At 44.5% G+C, this 10,749-nt stretch overlaps 2 long non-coding RNA genes across 2 annotated transcripts in view; both read left to right on the plus strand.

Moving 5' to 3' along the window:
* The window catches only part of LOC309343194, a 244,646-nt gene that overhangs the window by 200,241 nt on the left and 33,656 nt on the right, over positions 1-10,749 (plus strand). The window lies entirely within an intron of this gene.
* Positions 5,420-9,151, plus strand: LOC309343185. The gene is made up of 3 exons (XR_014157163.1): positions 5,420-7,197; positions 8,502-8,586; positions 8,865-9,151. It is a non-coding gene; the product is annotated as an uncharacterized lncRNA (long non-coding RNA).

Genomic DNA, 10,749 nt, shown 5'->3' on the forward strand with positions numbered 1-10,749 from the left:
TGGAACGAGCTGATGAAGCCATGATTAATATACTCCGTGTTTGCAAGTGCAAGCGCCCTGCAGAAAATACAAATAAAGCAAAGGGATTTTTCAGGGTGATTACATTTAAATTTCACAGTTGATGAAGCAAACCCAAAAATCTCTTTTTGCACACATGCTAGTTAAAGGCTCCTGACATTTAACAAGTTGGCTAGTGAAGTATAGCGGCTAAGAAACTGAGTTGGGAAGTTAGTGATTCAAGTGTCTCCACTCACATGAGCTCGGTAGGTGGCTTTCAGCAACTCATCGCCTCTCACTTTAGTCTACCCTCTACACCTGTATTATCAAGTTCCTATTAGTGGCCTACCTTGCAAGGTTGTTGCAACAATAACTTGAGATAATTCTACAGGAAGTGCAAAGGACACTCAAATGTGCTGTATAATTAAGAAATGTTATGGGGGAGGCTCCAGCCCTTCGCCCTCCCATTCTACTTTCTCCCCAGAGTAGCTGGGGAAACCCAGCCAGATGGGTAGGGTATAATATATTATTATTATTATTATTATTATTATTATTATTATTATTATTATTATTTAAAATGGTCTAATTTCTGACTTATTTATAGCCTGTTTTCTCCTGTGTTTAAGGTAAAGGGTAAAGGGACCCCTGACCATTAGGTCCAGTTGTGGCCGACTGTGGGGTTGCAGCGCTCATCTTGCTTTATTGGCCGAGGGAGCCGGCGTACAACTTCTGGGTCATGTGGCCAGCATGACTAAGCCGCTTCTGGCGAACCAGAGCAGTGCACAAAAATGCTGTTTACCTTCCCGCCAGAGCGGTACCTATTTATCTACTTGTCCTTTGACCTGCTTTCGAACTGCTAAGTTGGCAGGAGCAGGGACCGAGCAACGGGAGCTCACCCCGTCGCAGGGCTTCGAACCGCCGACCACAGCGCCACCTGCGTCCCAGTGTTTAGAACCACCCTACATCCATATCAGTGAACAACAAAATAAATTGTATTTTACCCAACCCCATTCTCATTTGCTTCACTTTACGGTTCTAAGCTGTGAGACGGTCACATTTTGGCCCAAAGTACAAAATCCCCCCCCCCAACTCATCATAGGGATGCTGGCTCCATTGGTTAAAGCACGGTGCTGATAACCCCAAGGTTGCAGGTTTGGTCCCTGCATGGGACCACTGCATATTCCTGCATTGCAGGGGGTTGGACTAGATGATCCCCAGGGGCCCTTCCACCTCTAGAATTCTATGATCAAATGTCAAAAAATTAACAAGTGTCTAAACTTGAGGCCCCCTTTGAACTTGAGGATCTGGACTAAATGCTTTCCTGGCCACTCCCTGATAGGCCCTGGGTGTCCCTTGAAAAGGGGGGAGAAAGATGGAAATGTGTGTGGGGGGGTACTGTCTCTACTTGAGCACCTAGGATGCTGCTCTTGGAAGTGATAGTTTGGGATGGAGGAACATGTATAAGGAGGTTTATAGTTCTCCCTCCCCTCACTAAACTCCACACATCAGCTCTATGCCAGTGCAACTCCCATGCTGAGAACTGGCTGCCAGCTCCAGCCCTGAGCCTTTTGCAATATAGAACGCAATAAAGCAAAATAGGTGGAATATGCCAAACACCACCCCAAGGCTCCTATCCCAGACTGGCTGGAGCCCTGAACAGGAGCTATGCTGTTAGACTGGAGGCCAGGGAATTCATTGCAACATCTTGTCAAGATGGATTCCTCACTCCCATATAAACTTTCCTTCTTCCCTCAAAGCCCAAGGTGACGCAAATATTCCTTTTGGATATTAAGCACTTTTTAATTTACAGCAAAACTGAAACCTTCTTCCCCCAAATAGCTGCCTGGACTTTCACGGCGAAGTAGATGCCATCATGAATTAATTTATATGAAGGGCGGGTTTATAACTGCTAACTTAGCATCATGTCTTACAACAATTATTTTTAAAAAATCTTTTAAAAGCGGGCAGTAAATTTAAGTGCTTTTTAACAGCTGGCTTCAAAGGCCATCACCCCATATCAGATATTCAGTAAATCCTCTACTGAGACAGTGAGTGGTTACATCATGCCAAAGACTGTTTTAATTGTTCGATTTTGAAATAAAACGCCAGGTGTTAATTGATTTTTTTTCATGGTAGCTTTTAGCACTGTAGTTAATAAAAGTTTTGGGCCTTCTAGCCAAATACTTAAAGCATTACTGTTGAGAAACTACAGTGAATTTGGGGGTTAGGCCCTAATCTCTAAAATGTCATCTGCATGGCCTCCTGACTATTAGCTTGTGTACCTGTAACTTCCTACAATCATCTGATGATAATGAGCATGCTTGGTTTTAATTACATACACTCTTTACCATTGGACTGAGAACAAGCTGCTTCTATAGGATCTAATAGCTGGCGCACTCAACTAAATCATTTTAGAAACCTTAATTAAAATATTGGTGTATAAACTGCTCTCAGAGAAAACCTGCTCACATTTTAAATGAAGCACATAATTTTAGGGTATGTTCCTATCCTATACTGAGGATCCACCAGTAATAGGTGTCAGCAGTGCTTTTTTTTCTAAAAAAACTGTTTAGGGGTACTCTCATTTTGACTCAAGAAAAATCACCACTTTATAGTTCAAATCGGGAAAAATAAATACAGTAAATGGACAAAAGTACAAAGATTCACAAAATGTTTAGGGGTATGCACTGGGTGTTAAAGCACTGGAAAAAGCACTGGGTGTTAGCTCCTGGAGGCTGATACACTTCCCCCCCCCCCTTTTTAGGGGGCGATGCCCTCTCAATGTTCAGCATGCTTTCGGCTCCACCCCCTGGCTCCTCACAACGTCGTATGTGTGGTGTCAGGACGTTGCGCAACATCATGTGCATTATGTGAGGACATTGTGTTGGGCCCAGGGGCGAAGGAAGGCTAGCCAGCACCTGGGGGGTGGGGGCGGGGTGGGGCAAACTGCCCAGCGGCACATGCAGGGTGGTTTGCCAATGGTGCCGCTTGACAGCAGCAGGATCCTCTGCTTGTGGCTTCGGCGGCGGAGGGATCTTCCGCACGCAGCAGTGGCACGATGGCGGCTGCTTGTGCCACCACCGCACCCGGTGGCAGCGGGGCGAGCCCCCTGCAGGGTGCCTTCTTGTCTCCCCCCCCCCTCAGAGATAATAATAATAATAATAATAATAATAATAATAATAATAATAATAATAATAATTTATTATTTATACCCCGCCCATCTGGCTGAGTTTCCCCCAGCCACTCTGGGTGGCTCCCAATCAAGTGTTAAAAACAGTACAGCATTAAATATTAAAAACTTCCCTGAACAGGGCTGCCTTCAGATGTCTTTTAAAGTTAGGATAGCTGCTTATTTCCTTCAAATCTGAAGGGAGGGTGTTCCACAGGGTGGGCGCCACTACCGAGAAGGCCCTCTGTCTGGTTCCCTGTAACCTCACTTCTCACAATGAGGGAACTGCCAGAAGGCCCTTGGAGCTGGACCTCAGTGTCCGGGCTGAACGATGGGGATGGAGACGCTCTTTCAGGTATATAGGACTGAGGCCGTTTAGGGCTTTAAATGGCACCCGGGGTGGACTGCCCCCCCTGCCCCCTTCCTCCAACACTGGTTGGGCCCTCTCAATCATCTTGAGAAGCTGGAGCCGGATGTTGTTGGCCAGTCAATAAGGATGGTCTAGAAAACTTGGAGGTTCCTCTCTCTCTCTCTACCCTTTCCCAGGAAGACAGTCTCCTGTCCGTGCTGAGTTGCATCACAACACTTCCAACACCTTCGCCTGTGAACCCTTTCTGTACTCGTGGGTTTTGCTAAAAGGAGCACTGAAATGTTCTCCTGTTGAGCATCTGTGTGATCTTGTTGTGTTACTGCCACTTACTGGGATTCAAGCGAGGCAGAGCTCCATAAGCCAGAGCGGCTCAGAAACTTTGCCCATCCATTCCCCCTTTATTAACTCTGACTGCCCTCGCTGCTTTAGAACTCACTTATCACTCCCAAGGATCAACTTGGATGCTGTACTATAACACAATTTATTCTCTTGGTGACTGCATTTCTCTCAGAGAAGCACAGGAATGAATGAACATGGAACTCTATTAGGCCACATCAAAAGCACTGAACATCATCAGGAAACAAGGTAAAGATAAAATGAAACCATTTCTTAGGGACCGATAAAATGACTTACTCGAGTCCCAAAGACTAATCCAGACAACTTGCAATGAAATGCACTAGAACTCCCAACAGCTGCCGCTGACAAGTTAGCAATAGTAGGGTATTTTGGTGGCATTTGTTTTATGCATTTTGTATTCCCCTATCCCAGAGGAAGGAGGAGATATATTAATTGTCAGTGAAGTGAAGTTTACCTTACCTGATAGGCACTCTGTTTGCAGTTATGTATGTTGGCTTGCAGTGTACCTACTGCACCTTAAAACTGAGATACCAGAATGAAATTTTATACTGTATATGAGCTCAAGACAATATTCTGTCCTAGAATCAAATACTAGATCAACACACTCCACATTTCAAGGGGTAGAGGAAAAGTCACTAAATACATTGCACCAAGTGGAAGCTGCAACTAAAAGTTGCGTATGGAAGAGCTTGTTTTTCATGTTCCAGCTAACCAGGGAAGCCCTTTTCCAGCATACTTCATTCCATTCTCCCTCCTTTGCCATTTTCCATCCCTCACAACAGCATGTTCAGTCATTATTGGACTGTTTTGGGGAGATTCTTCACTCCACCCTCGTTGTTTCCCCCCTAAAACCTTTTTCTGTGTCTGCAAACCTCGGGGTTCCAGTCCCTCTGAATGTGCTAACGCCTTTTGCCTACATATCATAACTCAAGAGCATGAGTTTGCTATTCATATATAGGTTTGATGATATGGCAATGCCTACTCTGAAGAGGGAAACACTGGAGTGAAATTTAGTGTGCGCATTCAGGTCACAATTCCATGTATAAAAGCAAAGTGTTGGTCCAAAAGCAAGGAGGAAAGCTTCCAAAATCCTCAGTTAGAACCGACCAAAATGGCACAAATGTCATATCAGGCAAGACGTTCAATATAACGAGTCAATCTGAGGCAATACTAATACTAATCAAAATCATATTTGTACCCAACCCATCTTACTGGGTTACCTCAGCCACTCTGGGCGGCTTCCAACACACATAAAAACATAATGAAACATTACACATTAAAAGGCTTCCCTATACAGGGCTTCCTTTAAATGTCTTCTAAAGGTTGTATAGTGACTCATCTCCTTGAAATCTGCTGGGACGGCTTCCCACATGGTGGGCGCCACTACCAAGAAGGCCCTCTGCCTGGTTCCCTGTAACTTCACTTATTGTGGTGAGGGAACATCCAGAAGGTCTTCGGTGCTGGATCTCAGTGTCTGGGATGAACGATGGGGGTGGAGATGCTCATTCAGGGATACAGGGCTGAAGCCATTTAGGACTTTAAAGTTCACACCAGCACTTTGAATTGTGCTTGGAAATGTACTGGGAGCAATTGTCTCGGGCACAGGGAAGTTGTGAACTGGCAGCAGGGCAGGAAATTTGCTTGCCTCCTTATTACACACATGCCCGCCAGCCAGCCTTCCTACTCCAGCTATAGCCAGTGGCCACCTACCTGACCAGGCTCTCTGCTGCCTCTTCCACCCTCTCGCTGCCTTGCTCCAAGGGAGGACAGCAGCATGTGCTAAAACACCTGTTTAACCCCTGTGCACCCATCTTCAAAGGTGGGTGGGGAAATGTAAAATGCGTTGCATTTTAAAAGGCCTCTCCTAGTACAGTGGTACCTCAGGTTAAGTACTTAATTCGTTCCAGAGGTCCATATTTAACCTGAAACTGTTCTTAACCTAAAGTACCACTTTAGCTAATGGGGCCTCCTGCTGCCGCCGCGCCACCAGAGCACGATTTCTGTTCTCATCCTGAAGCAAAGTTCTTAACCTGAAGCACTATTTCTGGGTAAGCAGAGTCTGTAACCTGAAGCGTATGTAACCTGAAGCGTATGTAACCTGAGGTACCACTGTATCGTGACAAGTTCTGATGGCAGAAATCCTCTCCTTGGCCTGTATTAAAACTATGCTTACCACTAATGCTTCCCATACATTACAGAGCAAATGAGAGGGAGAAATGTAATTAGAAATTAAAATGTAAGATTCCAGTATTCACACAGGCATATATATCCAGGATGTTTACATTATAGAGCTAGAGGGAAACAGATGCACTTAAAAGCATAAATGGTTTTCCAAAATGCAAATTAGTAGGGAGCTTGCACAGAGCTACTTGAAGCCAATGGGATTCACGCACCCTAACTAGGCACAGGATTGCACCCTCTGTTTTCCTGCCACTCTTAAATGGGGACAGGGACAGTCTGTATTTAAGCCCCTTCCGAATTTCTGAGCCAGTCCTCTCATTCGGGCCTTTTTTCTTGGAGAGAATACGTCATCATTTATTCTATTAGAAAATAAATGTAAGGATATATTGTGGAATTTGCATTCCATTACCTTGGTTTGCATGCCATAAAACATTTATTACACCCTTGGGCTACAGGCTTAATAATGACTGGGTGAAATGCACTAATGTGGTATTGGCCTTGCTATGGAACAAAAGATTAATGTTCTTTGATGTCACCCAGCTAATAGTTGGGCTCACCAATTTGTCCCTTCAAAAGACATTACAGTCATTGAGACAACCCCACTAAGAAGAAAGGAAGCAAAAGAAGACAGAAGTCGAGCCATAAACTGAAGCTCCCTGAAACTATGTAAAAGTTTACATGGGATTTTTCTATCCATGAAATAAATCAAGGCCTAGTTTAGATTATACTCCCCACCCACAAGCATGGCAGCGAAGAGAGACGTAGCCTCTCGCCCCATCCACTCAGTGCACCTCTCCTGCTTCAAAGACCACATGTGTGGGGATCCAGACACCCCTTTGAAATTAAGAGGTATCCTCTTATGAGGAGAATTATTTGATGGCTATATTGGAATTTTCAGATCTATAGACAGGCTTGAGACGACAGTGATAGTCCCAGACCCTCTCAGCTTCTTGTTATATAATTAATTTTAGTTGCTTCTTGTAAAGATAAAACTGTGTAATATTTTTTTCCATGCTGTTTCTCCTCAAAATACAAGAGGAAGAAACTTCCAACAAGAGCAGCCAAATCCGACATATATGTTTCTCATAAGTGTCCCATGCTGTTTAATCAGGTTCATTCCCAGGTAAACGTGCATAGTGGCGCATTGTGCAATCTTGTTTCAAAATGTTCGTTGCCTAATCTCCACAATGTGGATGTGAACACCTTATGTCCTACTGGTTTCCTTTAGAAGTTTAAGTCAGATGTTTTCCCTAAATCCAGATATTTTCCCTAAATCTCTTCTGCTGAAAGGAACTAGACTTGTGTATTTATCCTTGGCTGAATCATTCACTTAAGTATGAAAACTGAACATACACAAAGGCACTGCTATTCCAATTGCTTTGTTTTTCAGATTCCAGAATGTAGAGTGTTTGAAGCTCAGGATTCCATGTCCTGGTTGTATATACAGTGGTACCTCAGGTTACATACGCTTCAAGTTACATACGCTTCAGGTTACAGACTCCGCTAACCCAGAAATAGTGCTTCAGGTTAAGAACTTTGCTTCAGGATGAGAACAGAAATCATGCTCCGGTGGTGTGGCGGCAGCAGGAGGCCCCATTAGCTAAAGTGGTGCTTCAGGTTAAGAACAGTTTCAGGTTAAGAACGGACCTCCGGAACAAATTAAGTGCTTATACCACTGTATAGTGTTTTGGAGCTGCAGGGGAACTGTCTCTTGTTGGTGTGCGTTCATGCCATTGAGGAAACAAAAGCAAAAGGGATCAGCTGAACTGCTTGGTTCTGTTCCAAAACATTTTGGTAGAGAATATAATTTTTACATTCTGCCAGTGCTTTTTTGGGGGTGGGGGACACAGGGGTATGCATAACCCTAAACATTTTGTGAATCTTTGTACTTTTGTCCATTTACCGTATTTATTTTTCCTGATTTGAACTATAAAATGGTGATTTTCTTGAGTCAAAATGAGAGTACAGTGGTACCTCGGGTTAAGTACTTAATTCATTCCAGAGGTCCATTCTTAACCTGAAACTGTTCTTAACCTGAAGCACCACTTTAGCTAATGGGGCCTCCTGCTGCCACCGCGCCACCGGAGCCCAATTTCTGTTCTTATCCTGAAGCAAAGTTCTTAACCTGAAGCACTATTTCTGGCTTAGTGGAGTGTGTAACCTGAAGCGTATGTAACCTGAAGCGTATGTAACCTGAAGCGTATGTAATCTGAGGTACCACTGTACCCCTAAACATTATTTTAGAAGGAAAGAAAGAAAAAGCACTGCATTCTGCTCCACCAAAACCATGCAAGTGGGTTAGGGGGCAGAATGGATTCCACAGTCCACTCCGGAAATGGCACTATCGCTGCTCCCTTGTTGCGCTGGTAGCTTCCGAGTTTATGAAGAAAGGCATCACAAGGTTGCACTTATGGGTGTTTGTTTCAGGGTAGCCTCAGATGCTCAGAGACATTCAGCATGCTGAGGAAGGCGTGATCCTGGCAACCATGCCAGAAGCCTCTGGGCATATAAGGTAAGGCCCATCTCCAAGGCTATTTTGAGAACAAACCTGGAACCTCCTAGAAACTAAGCTTTACCCCCTGCCGGAACATGGGACTATGGCCGTTGCAGAAAAAATAATAATTGGGAATCTCTCTCAGCCCCTCAGTCTGCTGCTGTTGTCCAAACAGCTTTGTTAATATTCCAGAACATACAATTTTCCCATTTTAGATTTATGAGCTGCGGCGGGTCTTGACAGCGTGACCGTTTTGCCATTTGTTTCCCTCAAAAGTTCCCCCTCCATTTCTCCAGCCGTCAGATCCTTCGGAGAACTCCTCCCTCCATCGCCCGTCCTTCGCTGGCTCTCACTCAAGAGGCTAACAGGCAGTAATGGAATGCTGGGCAGCCATGAGAGGCGAGATTCCACCGCCCTGCATATTGCTGACCACGGATGCCAGCTCAGCACATCTTGATAACTCATAACCCCTTGCCATAGGTTTTTATAGAGTGCCTGGTCTATTGTAAATCACTAACTCTCTGTCATCGACCCAGCTCCATCCCTGATTCATAGCATCAGGAATTAAACTACTGTCACACTGTGTGGAGAGAAGATAACCATTTATGGCACCAGTATAATAAAAACAAAACAGGGTGAAAAACAAAACAAAAATAGACTGTCTTGGAAGCAATGAATTATGGACCAGCCTCAAAGGTCAAATTATTATCTTGAATTTCTTTATTTAAGCAACCCAAACAAATATTTCTTCACCCTCAAACCCCCATGATTTAAAGGTGAATGACAAGTTATACAGACTGGCCTCTTACCACAAGTGTTTATTTTGGATGGCCCAATACTGAAGGCCACTTCATCTTTAAGACATTCTCACATTCTGAACTCTGGTTTGGCTGAGTGAAACCGATGGCTTTTTATTCTCTTGTTGTTTGTAGCACAGTATCTCCCTTGAACATTGAGACTTCAGAATGAAAGTTGGTGTGCACATTCAGGTCATCACAACATTTCCTATTTGAACACCAGCAACCTCTCCCCCTCCATAGTCCTGTCTCTTTTTCTACTCCTTCAGATGTGGTGGCCATTTTGTGTTATGCCACACCCCCACAGCAGCCTGTTTGTGGCTGGCGCCCACAGCACTTTTTGGAAATTCCAAATGCCCATTGGCCCAAAAAGGTCAGTGACCCCTGGTTTAAGCAAAGCAAAATCCCCACAAGCCCAGGATGTCATGAGCAACTGCTGCTTGTTTCAAACCACATTCAAAAGTTTCAAGTTTCCTCCTTATGGGCGTGAAAAATCGGGGAAGTGTATGTAAATCCAAGACCAACCATGGTTTGTTCATACTGCAGCCAACCATGGTTTCTTGTTGCACGTGAATCAGGCCAGTGCCTTTTTTCCTATATACATAAAAGTGTAAGACTGTCGTCATGCTGCAGCTCATGTGGCTGCTGATAGGTGGCTATGCCAGCTCCAGTTAAATGCAGCTGCAGCAAGGTTTAACAGAGGGGAGAGGCACTTCACAGAGCAATTTAGCAAGCTGCTCTGAGGAGCACCTCCCTGCTCCCTTAAAATGGGAGATTTGGGGCAAGCTATGAGGGGATAAGTGAAGGGGTGGGTGAGTAGTGAGAGACGGGAATTTGTTCAGGTGTGGGGAAGGGCAGTTGGCAAGCAGGTTGGGTTAGGGGAGTCCATTAGAACCACAGCAGACGTTTGGTGCCACAAAACGAAATTCTGTTTGTGACAGGGATCAGACATTTTAAAAACATGTTCTCTGGGCCGGAGGCATGCAGTAGCTTTCAGGTGTCCAAAATGAGACTTCACGCCTTGTGATACACAAACATGCACCATGTTTTCTTGCCTCCTGTCAAACAGGCTTTTCAGGAGCATGGCAAACACCCATAAAGCCAAGAAACGATTGCCAATACTGGAATGAGCATACATACCACAGACAATTGTATCACCTGCAAGTTGCTCTGGAGAAGAACCAACCCCTCTTCTGCTTTCAGTCTCAGTTCTGTGATAGACCACTCGCCACGTGGGTTTTCTCCGTATCTTGAAAAGAAGCGAGCTCATTTTAATCAATAACAAAGGCTGGACATTTTGTTGTTGAAAGCTACAGAACACAAAAACATGGGAGTTTTAATTAAAGGCTCTGCATGTCTTTAATTAATACTGTTTGCCAACAAG

Source organism: Podarcis erhardii (assembly GCF_964252035.2).
Source record: "Podarcis erhardii genome assembly, chromosome: 5".
In the NCBI taxonomy this organism is placed as follows: Eukaryota; Metazoa; Chordata; class Lepidosauria; order Squamata; family Lacertidae; genus Podarcis; species Podarcis erhardii.